Genomic DNA, 20,337 nt, shown 5'->3' on the forward strand with positions numbered 1-20,337 from the left:
AAACTTGGGGAGCCCTGTTCGAGCGGTTCCAGTTGTCAAGAACCAGGCCAGTTCCTCGCGGGGGACTGGTGGCATGGGGAGTCGAGGAAAAGGGGGCCGGGACCCGCTTTGAAGTGATCATCCTTTCCGGCTGCCCTTGCTGCGCGTTGCTAGTTATCTCCAGCGGGTCCTCCTTGTAACTTGGGGGCCGGGCGTCAGGGAGGGAAGCTGGGCTGTCAGAGGCCAAGCCCAGGAGCGAGTGCCTCCCGACCCCGGCCCGCGGCCCCTCCCCTGCCTCTGCGGGGTGGGAGGCAGCCACAGGGCCTTGAACGTGGCCCCGGGAGAGCTCTCGAGGCCCCTGGGACGGGGCAATTCAGGGTGTGCTGTGTCAGTGCCACCCCGGGGAACAGAGGAAAGGCAGGTCGTCAGGCCTCCTCCCCGGGACCCAGGAGCATCTAGAGGCGGCGTGATGGTGGAGAGCAGCTGGTCTGGGGACAGAGAAAGAAGGCGACACGGCTTTAGGAAGTGTCCTCGTCTCAGCTAAAACCCGGGAGCTGAAAGGGGACGGGCGAATTAGTTGCTACGTCCTCAGGATTCCCAACGCTCACGGATCAGCTCCGAGAAGAGCCACAGGGTCTGATGAAGTTATTTTTAAGGCTTCGCCATGGGAGGAGGGGTCTCCTTCGAGGCGTAGGTGATTCAGAAGTGGGCCCTGTGTGCAGATTTTATTAGATAACCTCCAAGGCTTATTTTAAAAAACTAGAATGTAGCTCTTTGCATTTGCAAAGCAATTAATGGTGCGCGTATTAGTTAATTGCCCATTTTGGGTTCAAGAGCAACATTTTGTTACTTAAAAATTAATAGCAATGTCACAAAGGGCTTATAAAAAGAGATGGATTACCCCAATTCCCTATAATGCTACGCTTTTATTTGCCATTACTTTAATTACTTAGATATTATTTTATATGTTTTCATTATTTTAAAGTGCCTAGGGAGTATGAAAGATGTCTCACAGATAATGTATTCCACTTTAGCCCGAACAGCCTAATCATAAGTAGCTGTAGATTAATGCATTTATCACTTAAAATTTCTTTTTAATGTTCTGTAAGCAAGTGGAATGGACGTCTCAGAGAAGACAGATACCTCACATGCCACGGAATTCCTCCTCAGAGAATAGATTACGAACAGTTCTGGGGAAGGAAAAAAAATAAAACAGTAGAAAGAGTTGTACAGAAGCATGACAAACCCAGTTAAGAGCCAGAGCTGAGAAAATAGCGCACAGCCTTTGGAAATGGAATATTTTTTATTCTCCACTAAAGTGGGTCTTCAATTTCCACGCGTTCACATTCTTCTCCGTTTCCTGCTAGGTGAGCTGGGGTGACTGTCTGTCCTGCAGACCTGGCCACTGTGGTTTTCCCTCAGCAGGCAAACTCCAGAGATAAACGTGACTCATGGTCACAGATCCCTCCTTGAGGGTTTTTAAAAATAACCTACAGCTGCTATTTTTAGCCAACCTGCCAGCCCGCAGGCCTGAGGCTGCCTCTTTCACAGAAAGTAATTAACCATCTCTAATCCCTCAGGAGAGGGAGACACCAAAGATACGGAAACAGAAAATCTGCTGTCTTCACCCACGACACAAAGCCCGCCACCCTCCTGCCGGCCCTGGTTTAGGCTCAGATCCATGGAGAAAAGCAAACAGTTTTAAACTTCTGAAAGAGGTGTTATAAATGGGGGAGAGGTGGCGGGGGGTGGGGGTGGGGATGAAGCAAAAGGTTCAAAAGCAGCTGCATCCTCTCTTTTCAGACAAGACTTTCCCCCCTGACTCCAGCTCATTTGTTATTCAATTTCACTTCCCACTCGATGCTAAAGGTTTGAAAGCTTTTGGCAGGTTTCCGTGGAGTCATTTAAGCGCTCTAATAGAAAGACCAGAAGGGCAAATTATACAAATTCATTCTGAGTCAAACACTCTTATTTTAGAAAATAAGAAAATCTGTGGTTTCAGAAGACAGACTATGGACCAGTGAGGCTGTGTTATGCAGGATGGCCTTGCGATGGACGAAGATTGTTGGGCCGAGTGGACAAAACCCCCGGCCTGGGGCTCCGGCGGGACCCTGGTGTCGCACCTCGTGTCACCCGCCACCCTGTTGACTGCGGCGGACCTGTCTCTGCTTGCACCGGCTTCCAGCGAGGTTCCTTAAGATGTTACAGGAAAGCTTGCAGGCTTGACTCTTTGAAGATGATGGCAAGCAAAGATCCGATTTGTGACGCAAGTTAAACGTGTTCAATGGATGGGACTCCTGGCGACTTCCCTGGTGCTCCAGTGGCTAAGACTGCCCGCCCAATGAGGGGGCCGGGGTTCAATTCCTGGTCAGGGAACGAGACCCTATCCGCCAACCAAGACCGGATGTAGCCAAATACGTAAAGAAATAGTTTTAAAAAATAGATGGAATTCCTTATGAATACTTGTTTTTCTTAACATGACACTTTATCAGTTATTTTCTCTTTAGCTTCCGATTGTTTCTCTAGAGTCTCGCTCTTCTTAAATTCATTTTTGTTGTTTCGTGGATTACAACCTCCAGCAATCCTTTCACACGGGTCCTGTGAATGGTATATTTTCTGAGTTCTCGCTTGTCTGAAATGCGTCCATCTTTTCTTACATGCCTCTGCACGCGAAGTTGCTTCAGTGTCTCTGTCTCTATGCGACCGCAGGGACTGTGGCCCGCCAGGCTCCTCCGTCCATGGGACTCTCCAGGCAGGAATACTGGAGTGGGTGGCCATGCCCTCCTCCAGGGTGTCTTCCCGACCCAGGGATCGAACCTGTGTCTCCTGCGTCTTCTGCATTGGCTGGTGGGTTCTTTACCACTGCCCCACCTGGGAAGCCCATCTTTTCCCTATGAGAGTATTTTCACTTGAAATCGATGTTCATAAGCTTTTTCCATTAGAATTTTAAAGGTGCAGCTTCACTGTCTTCTCCCGTCAGCTGTTATTGATGAGAAGTGTGAGGTCAAGGTGATACTCCTCCCCCACCTGCCGTACAGTCTTTTATTTTTATTTAAAAAACCCATCTGCTTTTTCCTCAGGGAGATCAAGGCTTTGTCCTTGGTATTCTGAAATCTCACCACAATGTCACCACGAAGCACGTGACATCTTTCATTTTTCCCATTTTGGTCTTTTGGGCACTTTTGTTCAGAGGACTCATGTGTTTCATTAACTTTGGACATTTTTCTTCTATTTTCTTTTGAAATATTTTATCCCATTTATCTACTCTGTCCTCTTTCTGAAAACATTCAGGTGGATGTGGGAAACATATGACAGTATCTTGCTGTTCCTAACTTTTCTTTTACACTTTTCATCTCGTTTCAGGGAATTCTTTAGTTCAGTCTTCCCGCTTTTTCGCCAGTCCTTGTAGACAGTAGGTGCTCAATAAATGTTTGTTAAGCTGAAATGAATTGCACCACTTGGGGTGCAGGGGAAGGGAGTCCAACACGTGTGAAGCATAGAGCTGGATGGCATTTTAACAAAGGCAACTAAAAATAAAGCACATTATGAGAAGATGATGAATGTGGGCTGATTTCCCCAGGGCAGAGATCACCTATTGGCTAATCTCTGAATACCAAGAAACACTGAGAGATTTTGCATAAATACCCATATGTCTGGCCTCTCCCCAAACATTCTTTAGTTCTGGCAACAGGACAGCGATTGATCAGAACCAAATCAAAGTGCTCTTCTGACTCCATGGACACTCCACGGATAACTCCGCCCAAGTCCCACCCCTCCTGTGGTTGGCCTGGTCTGAGTTCTGCCATTTAATGTTGTAAGAGAGATGATAACAATTTGGGAAAAAAGCCAACAGTATATCCTTTTTTTAAAAATTAATTTTTATTGTATTATAGTGCATTAATGCTCAGTCGCTTCAGTCATGTCCGACTCTCTGTGTCCCTATAGACTGCAGCCCGCCAGGCTCCTTTGTCCATGGGATTCTCCAGGCAAGAATCCTGGAGTGGGTTGCCATGCCCTCACCCAGGGGATCTTCTGAGCCCAGGAATTGAACCTGCGTCTCCTGCATTGCAAGTGGATTCTTTACGCACTGAGCCACCTGGGAAGCCCATTGGAATATAGTGGATTTACAATATTGTGTAAGTTTCAAGGGTACAGCAAAATGAGTCAGACATATATATATATATTTATATATATATATATATACTTTTTAAGATTCTTTTCACATGTAGGTAATTACAGAGTATTGAGTAGAAAAATAAATTGTTTGTACCATTGTTTTAGATTCTGTATATAAGCGGTAACAGTGTATCCTTTCAATGTTCCATTTGTCTAGAGGTCCATAGAGGGGTTATTGAACTCTTTAGGGCTGCACCGCCCCATTGGCATCAGTGGCTTTCTATGTAAGCTTTAATTACAATCCACTAGAATTCAAAATTCAGTTTCTTAGCCGTAGTAGCGGCATTTCAAGTAGCCCATGTAGCTAATGGGCTGGACAGCCAGATACGGAATATGCCATCACTGCAGAAAGTTCTGTTGGATAACGATGGTCTAAGGGATGAACTTTGCTTGATTTTCTACTCACGATTGAACTTGTGAGTCATGTGCTAACTTGAAGACGCTTGTCCAAATAGATTTCCGTCTGTGGGAAAAGACAACCCCCAAGGTTCCAGTTTTATTGCCCCGTGAGACATGAACCGTTTGCTTCGTCTCTAAGTTAGCGAAGTTCTTTCACCATGCAGCTTTGCTAACTGACTAGGTAAGCCTCTGTTTCTCAAGAACTTCGCCCTCCTGCTGGCTCCGTCATTAGCAGGCTTAGTGGATTGAATGGTGGCAGGCGCAAGGCCCTGTCCCAAGGCCACAGGTGCAGCCCTGTACCAAGGTCATCTCCAGAACTGACCAAGATCCATAGCAACCGTTGCCATGAGCCCCCAACCCCGTATTAGGTAAAAATACCCACCCTGTGACCCACCCTATAGCCCCCTAGCCCATCACCTAGTGCTATCCTTCCAGCAGGAGTTTTCTTTGTCTTGCAGCTATAAAAGAAATTGGCTCCAACCCCCGAAAGCGTTGACTCTCCCTTGAGGCTGCCCGCTGTTCTAACAGGGTCTCCCACTCTGATAAACTCGATTCTCCTCTCATCCTGCCTCATGTCTGGAAATTCTTTTCCAGCCCACACACAGACCACGACCCTGGGTTCCTCACATGCGGCTTAAATCCAGTGATAAGGGGGCTTCCCTGACCGTACGGGGCGAAGACTCCGAGCTTCTGCTGCAGGGGCTTGGTTTCAATCCCTGGGTGAGGAGCTTGAGAGTCCTCATGTGGCCTGTTACAGCAGAAAAAGAAAAAAAAGAAACCCAGTGATGAGTGGCGTTGCGGAGGATAGGCAAGGAGATGTGAGGAAGGCTCTCCTTTAGAGGCTGGGTGTGGGGGTAGGTGGGCCACCCCGCGGACCCTCACTGGGCCTCCTGGCCCCCAGAACTGGGGGAACACCTTCGTACTGGTTTAAACCATCTGCTAAGTGGTAATTTGTTACATTAATGCAGTCAGTTCAGCAGAGGTCTGGCATATGCTCATTTTATATTTCCACCAGAGTCCTGCTTTCTAAAATAAATGGTTAATTATTTCCCTATTTTTGGTTGTGCTGGGTCTTCGGTGCGGCGCATGCGTGTTGGCCTTCCCTGGCCGCCTGGAGTGAGGGCTGCCCTCTGGTTGCGGGGCTCGGGCTGTGGGGCGCAGGTTTCAGGAGTTGGGGCCCACAGGCTTAGTTGCTGCAGGGCGTGTGGGATCTTCCCAGACCTGGGATCAAACGGGTGTCCCCTGCGTTGTCAGATGGATTCGTAACCACTGGGCCACCAGGGACTTCCAAGAGACATGCTTTTAACTAAAAAAAAAAAATGTCTTTTGAGATTTGCCATTTCTGTTCAAGCACTGCTCTTCCTTTGTCTCATCTTCCTACCCTTATTTGTTGTCTTCCTGCCCCCGGTGGAGGCCGAGACCGGACGGCCTGCCCGAGCCCCGGAGGAGGACCTCGCCCATTGGCAGTGGAGGAGGAGGACTAGCCCTGGAGGAGGACCTGGCCCTGGAGGAGGACTAGCCCGTTGGCAGGGGAGGAGGAAGACCCAGCCCGTTGGCAGGGGAGGAGGAGGACTAGCCCGTTGGCAGGGAGGAGGAGGACTAGCCCGTTGGCAGGGAGGAGGAGGACTAGCCCGTTGGCAGGGAGGAGGAGGACTAGCCCGTTGGCAGGGAGGAGGAGGACTAGTCCGTTGGCAGGGAGGAGGAGGACTAGCCCGTTGGCAGGGAGGAGGAGGACTAGTCCGTTGGCAGGGAGGAGGAAGACCTAGCCTGTTGGCAGGGAGGAGGAGGACTAGCCCGTTGGCAGGGAGGAGGAAGACCTAGCCCGTTGGCAGGGGAGGAGGAGGACTAACCCGTTGGCAGGGAGGAGGAAGACCTAGCCCGTTGGCAGGGGAGGAGGAGGACTAGCCCGTTGGCAGGGAGGAGGAGGCGCCTGGTGTGGGAGCACAGACTCTGCAGCGAGCCTCCGGGGTCAGCCCCGCCGCGGCCACGAGTCGCGGCACCTTGGGCGAGGATTGTGTCCCCCCGGTCCTCGGTCGCCTCGTCTGTAAAATGGGAATAGAGTAACTCCCTCTCAGGACTTTTAATCTCTGCATGAGGGACACGGAGCCGTGCACGCAGGCCTGAGGGAGCTCAGTGACGCCGTGTGCGCCAACGCCGCACGTGACACTGGCGTCGCCATCGTCCCCGAAAGGACAGCCGCAGCGCGGTCTCCTCGGGTGCTAGGGCGTCCTCCTGTTGTGCCACAGTCTGCTTCAGCTCGGTCTCCCCGGGAAGTGAACGCAGAGGTTGTGAGCAGTGTTTACCAGGGAGCACCCTGGGGACCCGCAGCTGCAGGAGGGAGAGAGAGGCATCCTCGGGTCCCCTCGCCGCCCTCGGTCCCTGCATGGGGCCGCCCTGGCAGCAGTGGCTTCCTGCCATGACAGCCACGCCCGGCTGTCTGCCCCCTTCCTGGCAGCCGGGTGACTGGGGCGGCGGCGCTGCATCCCCTCCCTCGGTGATCCTCCAGCAGGGTGCCTTCAGGCCTCAGGGTCCAGGGTGGGCCACCTGCTTCCGCCTCTCCATGCCCCTGCACCCCCTACCCCTCCCTCCTCTTTTTCCGGGCTGCCCTTGGTGCCAACCTGTCAAGAAATGGGAGGGAAGCTGGGGGAAGGGAGAGCCAGGGTGTCTTTGCCCCAGAGTGGGAGGCGCGTGTGTCCCCCGCACCCTGGGCCAGCCACGGACCCCCTCTGCAGCAGGGTGGTGGGCTGTCTTTCCATAACCAAGGAGCTGCTCTTTAAAAGCTAGAATTCCAAAGGGATTAGGCCTGTCTGGGGAAAGGAATAAAAGGAATCCACTTCTGTAAACATGAAACAAAGATCAGAATGAGGGTTTAAAAGTAATGCTCGGCTAAGCCGAGGAAAGGCCGGGAAGACCGTGCGGTGAGCTGGATGGGGGTTCCCTTCGGACCCGAAGACAGAGAAACGGTGAAGCCCGTGTTGGATGTGGGACCAGGCAGGTGGCAGCGATGCAGAGAGCATCTCACCGCCGCTGAGCAAGATGAGTGGCTCCTCCTTGGGCAGCGCGCGCCTGCCCTCTCCTCGCTGGAAGCCACTCGTTTGCTCTTGGTGGCTGTACGTCTGCTTCTTTCTTTTCACTGTTTTGTTGTATATTTTAGGTTCCACATACAAGTGAGATCACACAGTTATCTGCCTCTTTCTGTCTGACTGACTTCACTTAGCATGATGTCCTCCGAGTCCATCCAGGTTGCTTCAAGGGGCAAAGTTTGGTTCTTTTCTTAAGGCTCACTGGTACTCCACTGTATGGGCTTCCCTGGTGCCTCAGATGGTAAAGAATCCACCTGCAATCCAGGAGACCCAGGTTCGATCTCTGGGTCGGGAAGATCTCCTGGAGAAGGAAGTGGCAACCCACTCCAGTGTTCTTGCCAGAAGAATTCTATGGACAGAGGAGCCTGGCGGGTTACAGTCCGTGGGGTCAAAACAAGCAGGACACGACTAAGCGACTGAGCATGCAATCAGTACTCCATTGATGTATATATGTATATATATATTTATATACTGTACCTTCTTTATCCATTCATCTCAAACATCATTTTATTTTTTAAAAATTTCATTTTCTTTCTCTTTGGCCACACTGGGTCTTTGCTGCTGCGTGCGGGCTGTCTCTACCTGTGGTGAGCGGGGGCCACTCTTGGTTGCGATGGGCAGGCTTTTCAGCGCGCTGGCCTCTCCTGGTGCCGAGCGCGGGCTCTCGGGCACACACAGGCTTCAGGAACTGCAGCGCGGCCTCCCTCGCTGTGGCGCTGGGGCTCCGTCGCCCTGCAGCGTGTGGGGTCTTCCAGGCCGGGCCCTGAGCCCGTGTCCCCTGCGCTGGCAGCGGGACTCTTAACCACTGGACCCCCAGGGAAGGCCGCGAAACATTGTTTTAAAAGAAAATGAAAACCTACCAAGGTCTAAGCAGCCTGTCTCAATGGACTTGCCCGTATCGGCAGGACGATCCCCACTCCCCAGCTCTCCTGAGACAGAACAGACACGCGGAGCACATTTATGGAGAGCGGACACTGCGACCCGCGGGTGTGTGTGCCGAGAGGACTGGTCCTCGCCAGCAAGGAGGACACTCGGCTGGGTGTGAACGCCTGTGGTTGTCACGACAGGAGCCGTGCTAGTGTGCTAGGGGCTGGAAGAAAGCCACGCCTGCATCAGTGTCCCGAGCTGCCTTCCCAGCACACAGCCACTTGGGGAAGGGCGTCCCACCTCCTGGACCCCACCGGGATTGTTACCGCATCCGTGTGGGCCACGTGCAACACGCTCAGTGAATCTCTGCACATTCGTCTTGCTTTTCAGCCGGACATGTGTGCTTCGTTGCTCAGTTGTGTCCGACTCTTTGCAGCCTCATAGACTGTAGCCCACCAGGCTCCTCTGCCCTGGGATTCTCCAGGTGAGAATACTGGAGTGGGTAGCTACTCTTTTCTCCAGGGGATCTTCCTGACCCAGGAATCAAACCCCGGTCTCCTGAAACAGCAGGCAGATTCTTTCCCATCTGAGCCACCAGGGGGAAGGATATGGTGGGACTTGAAGTCTGACTCCTCTGGACAAATAACCACACTTGCCAGGACTGGGCTCTTCCAGTCCTCAGCATGGTCCCCCACCCAGGGGAAGCCTGAACGAAGCAAGCATTCTTAAGAGAGCCTAGAACAACGGCGGCCCAGATATTGCAGGGCCAGTCGTGACCTTCATGTCTTGCCAAATGCAGAGACAGACTGACTGCCGCCCCCAGCATTCCTGCTCCGCTCACTCCTCACTTCCTCTTTGTTTGCCCCTATTTTTAACTGGGCACATTGTGACCGAGAGTGAAGTACCGATTTGTCAGCTGTGTCCTTGTGATTTGCCTCTGGCAATGTGATGCATTCTGTGGGACTTCCCAGAAGGCGGTCTAAAGGGAACTGACTCTGCAGGGCGGAGTCTCCTTTTGCATTTACTTCTCTTCTTCTGGCAGCCTGTCTAGGACCTTGAGGCAACCCTGAGGATGGGAGCCAGATGCAGGGCTGCAGTTCCAGAATGCATATGGAGTCCACATCCCACCAACCTCAGATGACTGCCCTTATGGAAGGAAGAAATAGGCTGCTAGCATGTCTAAGCCATTCTTTTATTTTTCTGTTTCATGCAGCTAAATCTAATCCTCATGGATCCATGAGGCAAGGTTTCCCTTTTCTCCTTCCTTCACTGATAGTCATCCATGGAGCAGCCTTGGCCTGTCCACTCTTCATCCTAGAATTCACTGAGGCCAGCGGGCTGGGAGGACCTGCTCTCAGGCATATTTGTGCTTGTAGGAGGACACCCGGAAAAGCAACGCTTCTCCCCAGAGAAGCGCTGTGGCACCACCAGAAGTAAAGTTTGGAATCCTGTAACTTTCCTGTGTAGATCCAGATATATGTGGGGACTTTTGTCACTCAGTCGCTCAGTTGAGTCTGATTCTTTGTGACCCCATGGACTGCACCATGGCAGGCCTCCCTGTCCATCACCAACGCCCAGAGTTTACTCAAACTCATGTCCATTGAGTCAGTGATGCCATCCAACCATCTCATCCTCTGTCATCCCCTTCTCCTCCTGCCCTCAATCTTTCCCAGCATCAGGGTCTTTTCTAAGGAGTTGGCTCTTTGCATCAGGTGGCCAAAGTGTTGGCGCTTCAACTTCAGCATCAGTCCTTCCAATGAATACTCAGGGTTGATTTAAGGATGTATCAAGTGCATCCTCTGATCTTCTGCAGCCCCAAGGAAGCACCTGGCCACAGGAGTGAGAGGAGAAATAAAAGTTAACTGGTTACGGGTTTTTATTTTTTGGCTGACTTCATTCTTTTTTTTTTTTTTTAACTTTTTTATTGGAGTAGAGTTGATTTACAATATTATTAGTTTCAGGTATACAGCAAATGAGTCTGTTTTACATACATACATATGTGTACATATTCGTATATATATTTCTCAGGTCGCAAGGAGATTAAGCCATCAACCCTAAAGGAAATCAGTCCTGATTACTCATTGGAAGGACTGATACTGAAGCTGAAGCTCCAATACTTCGGCCACCTGATTTGAAGAGTTGACTCAGTGGAAAAGATCCTAATGTTGGGAAAGGTTGAGGGCATGAGAAAGGGGCAACAGAGGACAGGATGTTTGGATGGCATCACCAACTCAATGGACATGAGCTTGAGCAAACTCCGGGAGATGGTGATGGACAGGGAGGCCTGGCGAGCTGTAGCCCATGCGTTCGCAGAGAGTTGGACACCACTGAGAGGCTGAGCAACAACAATATATATATTTTTTCATATTATTTTCCCTTCCAGGTTGTTACAAAGTATTGGATATAGTTCCCGTGGTATACGGTAGGTCCTTGATAATCATCTACTTTATATATCATATTATGTATATGTTAATCTCAAACTCCTAATTTAGTCCCCTACCCTTAAGTAGTTATGTTTAAGATCCAGGCAAATGTGTTTGGAAAGACTGTAAATTTATGGCTCATTGGAAGGTGTCATTATGCACATTAATTTTCTCTAGACTTTGGAAAGCAATTTCAAAGGAAAATTATATTTTCTAACTTATATGTAGGTTCACAAAACAACTATATCTCATATGAAACACTTCTAAAAATGCTGGTCATCTCTAGCACAATTATATATAAGTTTGAACAGTTGAATGGTTGGCAGAATTAGTAAGGAAATAAGGAAATTGCTTTTGAATACAGAAGTTGAAAGTTCTTTGATTTAGGAGCGATTAGAGAAATTGATTTGCTGAGAAGTGTCATATAACTATAATAAAAGTCATTATTCCTCCAAATACTGTAATTTGTATACAACATATGGGTTGATTTACCAAACATTTTTGTTCCCTATGAATCATGAGTGTATTACAAAAAAAGTATGTAAATTGAAGTTTTTGATAGCTTTGTTTTAACCCATGACATCATTGTCTCCACAGTAAACTAACGTATTTTCCAAAAAGTCACATATACTCACTGCAGCAATCACTTACTCTTTCTGTCACAATCAGTCTCATGTAGGGCTGAAAGGGTTTAAGAGAATTTTAGATGATTCTAACTTAAAAAATTAATGATTAAGAAGTCTTGTCTGGGGACTTCCCTGCTGGTCCAGTAGTTAAGACTTTGCCTTCCTATGCAGAGTGTGAGGGTCAGATAGCTGGTTGGAAGCTGAGATCCCACATGCCTTGTGGCCAAAAACCTAAACATAAAACAGGGGTAATATTGTAACAAATTCGATAAAGACTTAAGAAAAAGAGAAAGAAGTCTTACCTAATTCACTGTACTTCTAACCACCTCTGAGTAAGACCATGGAAATTTCATCACGATTCTTTAGAGATCTGTGGAAACATATATGCCTACACCTTTTTCCTCTGCACAGCTTGTTTATTTTAAAGTTAGCTTCTCATGCTTGCTGCATTGATAAAAGTCAAGTTTCTCCACGGTTGGTATCTGGGAACTAACTTTGATAAAATCGGATGAACAATGATACGGTCAGATGAACGTGTCAACACCGGGAAAGCAGCGCCTCTGCCTTGTGCCGCTCCTGACTCTCTACTTTTGTGGGTCACTGAGACCTTCCTTCTAAGTGGACTTCTTCCATCTGAAGGATGTGTGTTAGTCGCTCAGTCGTGTCCCACCCTTTGCAACCCCACGGACTGTAGCCCACCAGGTTCCTCTGTCCGTGGAATTAATTCTCTAGGCAAGAACACTGCAGTGGGTTGCCATGCCCTTCTCCAGGGGATCTTTTCAACCCGGGGATTGAACTAGGGTCTCCCCTACTGCAAGGCAGATTTTTTACCTTCTGAGCCCCCAGAGGCACGTAAAGAAGGGACAGAGGAGCGAACTTTGCCAGAACACTGGTAGGACCTCTTGCATCAGTGTTAGGTTATGTACATTCAGCTTTCCATATTTATTTACTAGACAGTTTTCGGTTGATATGGTTTCCTGTTGAACTTGAGATTTCTTGCAGTTCATGTCCATTAGGAAAAGAGGAGTAATAACAAGTTAAATACATCAAAGAAAGGTTGCACATTCAATGACAGTTGCCGAAGAGAAGGCTGGAAATGTGATTTTGTCTGTGATGTCTGCCTTCTCTCAGGTAGGTCCCTTCAGTTCTGTGAGCTGGCATGCTTAGCGTCCGATCCAAAGTACAAGGCAAATATGATGTATGCCTTCAATTGCTTAGTCCTATAAACAAGCCTAGAGTGTGAGCATAAATGTCGTGACTTTTGTCATGATCACAGATGAATAGGCTTGGCTGGACTTTGGCCATCCATCCCAGCAGCTCGTACTTGGGAGCAGTTCTTAGACCGAGCCCGAGCCCACCCCTGGGCACTTTCTCCCCCAGCTCTGGTCAGTGTGGCGGGTCCGAGGCCTTGGGTCGTCACCGCTGCCATACCCCCATTTGGACTGGCAGGACCGGCAGACCGTGTGCCAGGGATCACAAAGTCGCTCCCAACAAACACATTCTGCCCGGCTCATTGATGCCTTTCAAAAACGTCATTTGTTGTTCTTGTTTGCTTGCACTGGTACTTTACAGGAATAAGACATGAAATACATGAATATATTCTCTTTGTAAAAAGTAAAATATGTGAACTCAACAGCGCCATTAATTAACTGGATACAATGACACCTATGGGCTTCCCAGGGGCTCCGTGGTAAAGAATTTGCCTGCCAACGCAGGAAACATGAGTTTGGTCCCTGGGTTGGGAAGATTCCCCCGGAGGAGGAAATGGCAACCCACTCCAGTATTCTTAATGGTAAAATCCCATGGACAGAAGAGCCTGGTGGGCTGTAGACCATGGGGTCTAGAGTTGGACGTGACTGAGCAACTGAGCGCGCACACACACACACTCACATCTCTAGACTACTTCATCCAACAACCGCAGAATACACATTTTTTTCTAAAGTTCACTTGGAACATACACCAATATCCACCACATTTTGCACTGAAAACACACCTTGACAAATTTTAGAAGAATGGAAGCCATATAATGTTTGCTCTCAGACCACAGTGGAATTAAATTAGAGATCAGTAACAGAAAAATAGCTGGAAAACTCCCAAATATTTAGAGATTAAACAACACACTTCTAAACGACATGTAGGCCAAAGAAGCGATCTCAAGAGAAATTTCAAAGTATTTTGAACTAAACGAAAATGAAAATACAACTTATCAAATTTTGTGGAATCCAGCAAAAGCCATGCTTAGAAGAAAATTGATAGCACTGAACGCATATATTAGAAAAGAAGAAGATTTAAAATCCATTATCTAAGCTCCCTTTTAGGAAACCATAAGAAGAAAGGCAAGTTAAATCCAAAGTTAGCTGAAGAAAAGAAATAACTAAAATTAGAGCAGAAATAAATAAAATTAATAAAAGGAAATCAATAGAGAAAATCAATGAAGCTAGAAGCTTCTTCTTTGAAAAAATCAAAAAAATCATAAGTTTCTAATCAGGCTAACAAAGAAAGAGAGAGAGAAAGGACACAAATTACTAATATGAGAAATGAAACATCACTACAGATCTCATAGACATTAAAAAGATAGAGAATAGTATGCACAGCTCTATGCCAGCAAATTAGATAACCTGGATGAAATCAATCAGTTCCTTGAAAGAGGCAACTTGCCAAAACTCACACGAGAAGAAATAGACAATCTGAATAGACCTATATTTATTAAAGAAACTGAATCAACAATTTTGTTTGCTTCCAAAACAGAAAGTATCAGGCCCAGATATTTCTCTGATGATTTCTACCAAACATATAAGAAAAGAAATTATCACAATTCTCTACTATTTTTTCCAGAAGATCAAAGTAGAAGTAACACTTTGAGTAAATACCAACTCATTCTGGAAAGCCAATATTATTGTAATACCAAAAACAGACAAAGACACTACAGGAAAAGGTTATAGATCAATGTCTCTTGTGTACAGACATAAAAATCCTCACAAATATTAGTAGATTTTATCAACAATTGCATGCACGGATTACATACCATGACAAAGTGAAGTTTATCTCAGGTAAGCCAGGCTGGTTCAACAATGGCAAATCAGTGAATGTCACCCATCACATCCACATGATCAATAAGATACAGAAAAAGCATTTGGCAAAATTCACAATGAAACTCTCAATAAATGAGGAACAGAGGAGAACTCCCTCAACTTGATAATAAATATCTATAAAAAAAACTCTGCAGCCCGCAGCACACTTGATGGGGAGAAAGCTGAAGGTTTCCTGCTAAGATCAAGAACAAGGCAGGGACAGGACTTCCTTGGTGGTCCAGTGGTTAAGAATCTGCCTGACAAGGCCGGGGACAGGGGTTCAATCCCTGGCCAGGGAACTAGGATTCCATGTCCAGGGGGGCAGCTAAGCCCGAGCAACACAATTGGAGAGTAACCCCCTGCGTGCTGCCACTAGAGAAAACCTGAGCACGGCAGTGAGGACCCAGCACAGCTGAAAAGAGAGCTATAGAAAAGGAACAAGGCGAGGATGTTTGCTTTCTCGCTCCTTTTGAATACTGTGCTCCTTAAAGTACATGGAGCTGATGTTTCTCCCTCGTCTTCTGTCACGGAGAGGATGATGCTGTCTGAAGCCACGGGCCTCCTATCAGCTGTCCTGAGGATGGAGCTGCTCTGAGGTTTGTCCCATGAACGCCCTCATTCCGCAGGCTCTGCCTCCATTTCAAGCTGTGACCCATGTCTGATTACGTGTCTTCACTCTCGCCAGCTTCCAGGCCTTTCCTTTCATCCTCTTGCACGACTCCTGCGGCAAGGGCCGCAAGGCGGCCTCCTCCGCCACCTCCCCTTCCCCAAGCCACACCCGCCCTGCGGCACTCAGGGCTGTGCTGGGCGTTCCAAGCCCTTCTCTGCTCTTCCTGCCCATAGCGCCGACCTTCTGAGGTCGGAGGGGCCTGGCTGAGCCCTCCGGCAGCCACGGCAGTTTTCAGATGCTGCAAGAGCGCCTCTGACTCGGACCAAATGTGGCAGACGGGACACGCACCTGAACTCTGCCCTCTCCCACATCCTACTTAATGACAGCAAATTAAAAACAGCGATACAACCCACAAGGCCAAAGAGGACGAGCGAGGAGATGGCAGAGATGAGCCACAAGAATGAAATTTTGGGAAAGCAAAAGGAAAACTGATAACTACTTCTGCAGAACTGGGAAACTGAAGCCTACTTCTTACAAACGAGGGGCATGTTGGCTTGGCAGAACTCTAGAAAGTCTCGGGATGGGAGGGTCAAGGACCTCTAAGTCCTGGTGTGTGGGGTGGGGTTCACCCGGGGTTGATTGAAAGTTTAGTTGGTGAGCGCTGGACACCCAGATTGCCTTCCCTACCCAGCCAGCCAACCACCCCTCCTGTGTTAGTGACCTATTGCTGTGTACTAGGTCCCCTGGCGATGCTGAGACCTTGAACAAAAGTTGGTGGTTATGACCTCGCCATCAAGAATTCTGGAAGGGCTTCGCCGTGCGTTCTGGCTGAAGGTTGCTCACGAGGTCAGACTGCTGACGGGAGCTGGAGGCGCCCCCTCGCAGACGGCTCCATTCCTTGGTGTCTGCCGGAAAGAGCCCTTGGCTCTTCTCCACACACGTCCCACGGGCCGCCCGTCTCTGCACAGCATGGCAGAGAGTGGTACCAGACAGCAAGCTGGGAGCTGCCGTGTCTCTCCCAACCTAGCCCTGGAGGTCACACCCCATCATTTTTGCTGTATCATCTTGGTGACCCAGGCCGCTCTAGTCACTTTGGGAGGGACCTACGAAGGAGGGCCAATACCAGGGGGTGCCAATGGCTGGGTGCTGTTTTGAAGGCTGGCGTCCCTCACCACCTTCCTGTCTCACTCTTCAGGGCGCATGCAGACACCCAGACCACCAGACATTCAAGGGAACAAAGAGAGAGAGAGCAGACAAAGAGAAACGAAGGAATTCAGAGACGACAATGTGCAGGAAGCAGAAGGAAACTTAAAAAAAAAAAAAAGAACTAAGTCTTCAGGGAGAGAAGTTAGTCTATCCCAACCATGAAACAAGTCTAGGATGCTATACTAATGATAGTGAAAATCACAGCCAGGATCTCACAGGGTCTCCCCGCCCAACATTCATGGAGTCCATACGATGGAACAGACCTTCTCCTAAACGGGACTGCACTGTGTTAGCGCATTTATTCCTCCAAAGAGCCGTCCAGAAGGTGGCTTCTGTGACTCTGCTTGTCTTATAGAGGAGGCAAGAGGTCCCTTCTCCGAGGCACAGTGGGTAAGCTGAAGAGCCCAGGGACCTCTCTGGCAGTTCAGTGGTTACGACCCAAGCTCCCAGTGCAGGGGGCGCGGCTTTGGCGCGATTGCTGGTTGGGGAACCGAAGTCCCACAGACAGAGCTGCGCTAGAGCTGAGCCCTGAGCCGGAACTCAGAGACGGCGTCGGCCCCTGAGGGCAGATCCCTCACTGGAGAAGGAAGGAACTTGGTTTCAGAAGCAGATGCGGCTGAGAGCCACTCAGCCTTGCCTTTGCGGCAGGGAGGGGCGGCTTGCAGCAGGGGCCGGGCCTGTCCGTCTGCTGCTCCCACCGTGGGGGGCAGGCTGCGGGACGGGGAGCAGCGTCCAAGGGGCAGCTCACAATAGGCCCAGTGCCCTGCCCGCTGCACGGCTGAACCCACACCCCGGTTCCCGGTACACCCCACTGGCATCCCCGGAGGAAAATCGGAAGTTTAGATGTGAGGAGCTGGACGCTGGCAGTCACGGCTACACCATGGCCTCCCTCGATGACCCCTGCCCTCTTCTTTTTAATTTTTATTTTATATTTATGTTGGAGTAGAGTTGGTTTACAGAGTTGTGTTAACTTCAGGTGTTCATCAATATGGTTCAGTTATACATATACATGGATCCATTCTTTTTCAAATGCTTTTCCCATTTAGGTTATTATAGAATAGGGAGCAGAGATCCCTGAGCTCTACGGCAGGTCCTTGTTTATTATTTTGTATTTATAATGTGTACATGTTAACTCCAAATTCCCAGCGGATCCCTTCCCCCACTTTCCGCTTTGGTGACCCTAAGTTTGTTCTCTACATCTGTGACTCTGTTTCTCTTTTGTGGGTAAGTTCATTTGTATCATATAAGGGATGTCATGTGAAAGTTGTCTCTCTCTGACTTACTTCACTTGGTATGATGACCTCCAGATCCATCCATGTTGCTGCCAAGGGCATAATTTCACCCATTTTAATGGCTAGTGGTCCTTGTGTTACCACTGCTCTAGGCCATGATGATACAGTGACCATGTAGCGGTCCCTTAGTCAAGTCCCTCTAAACCCTGTTTCAGGGATAAGGACACAGTGACTCAGAGAGACTTTTCCCGGGTCTCGTGGCTGCTAAGCGGCAAAGTGGGGTCACAGCCCAGGTGGCACTAGTAGTGAAGAGCCTGCCTGCCTCCGCAGGAGACATAAGACACACGGGCTCGATCCCCAGGTCGGGAAGATCCCCTGGAGGAGGGCATGGCAACCCACTCCAGTGTTCTTGCCTGGAGAATCCCATGGACAGGGGAGCCTGGCAGGCTACAGTCCATGGGGTCGCACAGAGTTGGACACGACTGAAGCGACTTGGCAGGCACGCCTTCCCGCTGGGCCTCTTCTCATAGGAGAGAGTGTGTGGCTCAACTCTTTACCCTGCCTTGGATTCACACCATTTACATTTCCCCATCCTTCGACTGTGTTTGGTCATGTGTGACCTGGGGCTTGATGGTCGTGTGCATCTGGCTTTGCTCTTGGGCTCCTCCGCTGACCAGACTGGGCCGGCTCATGGGTCTTGGGGAGGGAATGAGATACCTGGAGCAGCTGACCCCGTGGGCCCGACTCTGTGCGACCCCTGGGACTGTAGCCCGCCAGGCTCCTCCGTCCATGAGATTCTGCAGGCAAGAGTACTGGGGTGGGTTGCCATGCCTTCCTCCAGGGGATCTTCCCGACCCAGGGATCGAACCCAGGTCTCCCTCATTGTAGGCAGATGCTTTACTGTCTGAGCCACCAGAGAAGTCCCCCTTGGACCCAGAGGTCCATAAGGAGAAAGGAATATGCTATTTTAGGGCACTGAATTCTGAGATCATTCACTAAACAGCCTTTTGGTGGCATTGGCTAACTGGTCTACCAGGCCTTAGAAATGCCCACTGCTCAGATGCATAGCAGGTGCCTTGCGGTTGAGCATCAGAGAGAGGCTCAAGGCCTGATTGGCTAAGATGACCAGAGGTAGCAAAGAAAAACACAGGACCTAGATCATTTTAAATTTCAGATAAACATCCAATCTTTTTTAAGTATAGCCATCTCCCAGGCGATATTTGGGAAAGACTTATACTGAAAATGATTCAGTATTTATTTAAATGACACATTTAACCAGGCCTCCTGTATTTTGCCTGAGAACCCAATTCTGGCAGATTTTCAAGAGTCGGTCTACACAGGCAGCGCCTGTGTGTAAACGTAGACCTGGGGACTTCCCCGGTGGTCCAGTGGATAAGCATCCACCTGCCAACGCAGCGGACACGCATTCAACTCCTGGTGCAGGAAGACCCCACATGCCATGGGGCAATGAAGCCTGTGCATCGCAACTACTGACCCTGTGCTCCAGAGGCTGGAGACTGCAACTACTGGCAGCCACGGCCCAGGACCCACGCTCCACCGCAAGAGAAGCCAGCACAGGGGGAGGATCACGCACCGCAGCAAGAGTAACACTCGCTTGCCAAAACTAGAGAAAAGCCTCCGCAAGGCAACAAAGACCCATCACAACCAAAAAAAGGTAAATAAGTAAAATTATGGGGGGAGAAAATGGGCCTGAGCTAGAGAGTAAGACAGACGGAAGCAGAAATCACCTCCTGGACTCCGCATCAGGCGGTAAGTATATTCATAGGGCCGGTGCTAAGTCTCAGGTTCACTGTACCTGGAGGACTGAGTCAGAGAAGAAGGTGCCTGAGGTGGAGAGGGCGAGGGTGGGATGATTTGGGAGAATGGCATTTAAACATGTACATTATCATATGTGAAATGAATCACCAGTTCAGTTTCGATGCATGAGACAAGTGCTCGGGGCTGGTGCATTGGGATGACCCAGAGGGATGGGATGGGGAGGGAGGTGGGAGGGGGGTTCAGGATGGGGACACATGTATACTCGTGGCAGATTCATGTCAGTGTATGGCAAAACCCATACAATATTGTAAAGTAATTAGCCTCCAATTAAGACAAATAAATTTATATTAAAAAGAAAAAAAAGAAAGGACAGGCTTGCTGGTGGCCGGGGGGAGTCTCTTCCAGCTTTATTATTCAACTGCTCTACACTTGGGGGTGCATGGGGGGGCGGGCTCTGGCTTTCCTAGTTCTAGAGCCTGTTTGAAACACGGAGAGCACCCCTCTCAGCAATCTGACACCTGCCTCCCTTTTGCTGGGTCTGGGGTGCGTTTCCCAGGTTACGGCCCTGTTTGTCTCCGAGGCTCCTGCAAAGAAAGGCACTCTGGGTGTGGAAGACAAGGCTGCAGCCCAGGAAGGAACTGCCTAAGGATGGTTGTCAAGAGGTCAGGCCAGCGGGCAGGTGGCCAGTGAAGTCAGGGGGCCGGGTGAAGCAAAGAGAAGGAAGGGACCCCGGGAAGTCAGGGAGGAGCAGTCGCAGGCGGCCAGGGACTCCGTCTACCTCCAGTTTCGGCTCTCTCTTGAGCAGATTTGCACAAGCCACTGTTTTTGGTCTTTGCACAGTCCATGAATAATTGCCAGCTCAATCCAGGGAGAAATTCCACTCTCT

This window comes from Muntiacus reevesi, chromosome 10 (assembly GCF_963930625.1).
Source record: "Muntiacus reevesi chromosome 10, mMunRee1.1, whole genome shotgun sequence".
Classification (NCBI taxonomy): Eukaryota; Metazoa; Chordata; class Mammalia; order Artiodactyla; family Cervidae; genus Muntiacus; species Muntiacus reevesi.